Raw genomic sequence first — 2,961 nt, forward strand, 5'->3', positions numbered from 1 at the left:
ATAGATAGATAGATAGATAGATAGATAGATAGATAGATAGATAGATAAAATAAACTGAATAGCCGTCCTTTGTGTGTATCCACCACCTTTTGTTCATCCACTCATCTGTTGATGTACGCTTGGGTTGCTTCCAGCTCTTGGCTGTTGGGAATAGTGCTGCAATAAATATGGGTGGGCCGGCTGTGGTGGCTCACATCCGTTACCCTAGCACTTTGGGAGGTGGCAGCAGGAGGATCAGTTGAGCCCAGGAGGTTAAGACCAGCCTGGGCAACATAGTGAGACCCCATCTCTGTTAAAAAATATTTTTAAATTAAAAATAAAGTGGGTGTACAAATATCTTTTTGAGACCCTGCTTTCAATTCTTTTGGGTGCATACTGATAGATAGAATTGCTGGGTCACATAGGGATTCTATGTTTAGTTTTTTAGGAACCATCATACTGTTTTCCACAGCGGCTATGCACCGGACTCTTTATTTTAATAAACCTTCTACAATGTAAAAGTGAAATAAATGATCGTATTTAGTAATTGTCATTTTTCTCTCTATAATTTACCTTATCTAAAAAGGTAGCATTTTCCATTTTATTTCCCATTTTTGGTGTGACTGCCTAATTTTGTAATAGATGATTTTAAAAATATATTTTGTCACCATAGAATATAAATATAAATATATATATATATATATATATTTTTAGTAGCACAAACAGAAAAACCAAGAGCTTCTATCCCTTGGTCTTGAAATATAAACAAAATGGACAAACCCATTTCAAATTAGGAGAACAAGATAATTGAAATAAGAGATCTTTTCCTCCATAATAGCATTTTTTGTTGTCAGACAAGCTTTACAAAGTAGCCTAATGCGTGATCTAAAGAGGAAGATGCTGAGGTAGGCCCAGGAGAAAAATCCCAGAAAGACAAAGGCCCTGTTATTTTTATGGTGTAATTTAATACACATGAATAACTTTGTAAATTAGGTGTTTTTCAAAACAGCTTTAGTCTATTTCTAATATATAAGGAAAATAACTTTCCTTTGTTTTATGCTCCCTAAGTGTGTGGTGTCTATCCAATATGTTACTAGGGTACATGTTCACTGTAGCTATTCATGATAGCTAAGATATGGAATCAACTTGAATGTCCAAGAAAACATGGTACATATACACAATGGAGTATTATTCAGCCACCAAAAGAACAAGATCCTGTCATTAGCAGCAACGTGGATGGAACTGGAGGCCATTATGTTAAGTGAAATAAGCCAGGCACAGAAAGGCAAATATCGCATGTTGTCATTCCTTTGTGGGAGCTAATTTGCACTGTGTAGACATATATCAGAACATCACATTGTACACTTTAAATATGTACAATTTTTATTTGTTATGTATCAAAGCTGGGATTGGGGATGCAATGGTATAAAAACTAACTCTCTACTTGTGCAAGTGCAAGATTCTCATCTGGGCAGTTGTATTCAGACTTTTTTTGTGTCCTTCTCAATGTTTAGCCTCTTACAGGGCTAAACATTAAAAAAAAAAAAAAAAAAAAAATCTAAACTCAAGACAATGTTTGGGTTTCACCAGTTCTCATTCATGTTGATTTCATGGAGGTAGAGAGTTGAATGATGGTTACCAGAGGCTGGGGAGGGAAGCGGGAAGGGAGATGAAGAGAGGCTGGTTAATGGGTAGACACATACAGTCAGAGAAAATGAATCAGTTCTAGTGTTAAGTAGCATGGTAGGGTGACTGTAGGCAACAATAATTCATCATATATGTTAGTCCTTGAACAACATGGGTTTGAACCACTGGGTCCACTTACATGCAGATTTTCTGGAACCAAATGGGAAGGAAACCAACAGTGTTCTCTGGATGTCAAACCTGTGTGTATACGGAGGGCCGGCTTGTCCTATACTTGGGTTCCACAGGGCCGACAGGAGGACTTGAGTATGCACAGATTTTGGTATATGTGGGGGTCCAGGAACCAGCTTCCCGTGTATGCTTCAAAATAGCTAAAAGAGAAGATTTGGAGTGTGAAGAAATGATCAGTGTTTGAGGGAATGGTGTCTTAAACCCTGACTTGATCATTACACATTGTGTGCAGGCATCAGGACATCATGTGTGCCCTGTAAATATGTACAATTATGTATCAATAACAAGTCAGTAAAATTAAAGCAATAACTTACTGGGGTAGCAGTCAGATTTACTTGCTCCAAACAGATTTTACTTTGCTCCTGATATGTTACTAGAGAAAGTTTACTTTGAAGTAGTGTATTTGTAAGCAACCCAGCTGCAATGAAAGGAGGTATTTCCATTAAAATATACAGAAGTCTTTAATTATAATTCATTTCTGGCCAGGCACAGTAACTCATGCCTGTAATACCATCACTTTGGGAGGCCAACATGGGATGATTGCTTGAGTCCGGGAGTTCAAGACCAGCCTGAGAAACAGGGAGACCCTGTCTCTTCAAAAAAAAAAAAAATTGGCCAGGCATGGTGGCTCAAGCCTGTAATCCCAGCACTTTGGGAGGCCGAGATGGGCGGATCACGAGGTCAGGAGATCGAGACCATCCTGGCTAACATGGTGAAACCCTGTCTCTACTGAAAAAAATACAAAAAACTAGCCGGGCGAGGTGGCGGGTGCCTGTAGTCCCAGCTACTCGGGAGGCTGAGGCAGGAGAATGGCATGAACCCGGGAGTCAGAGCTTGCAGTGAGCTGAGGTCCGGCCACTGCACTCCAGCCTGGGCGATAGAGTGAGACTCCGTCTCAAAAAAAAAAAAAAAAAAAATTAAAAAATTAGCCAGGCATGGTGGCTCACACCTGTGGTTCTAGCTACTCAGGAGGCTGAGGAAGGAGGATCACGAGCCTGTGCAGTTAAAACTGTAGTGAGCCGTGATCACGCCACTTTACTCCAGCCTGGGTGAAAAAGAAGGCCTTAAAAAAAAAAAAAAAAAAGCCACATTACATTGTACACTTTA

Source organism: Piliocolobus tephrosceles, chromosome 1 (assembly GCF_002776525.5).
Source record: "Piliocolobus tephrosceles isolate RC106 chromosome 1, ASM277652v3, whole genome shotgun sequence".
NCBI classification, from domain to species: domain Eukaryota; kingdom Metazoa; phylum Chordata; class Mammalia; order Primates; family Cercopithecidae; genus Piliocolobus; species Piliocolobus tephrosceles.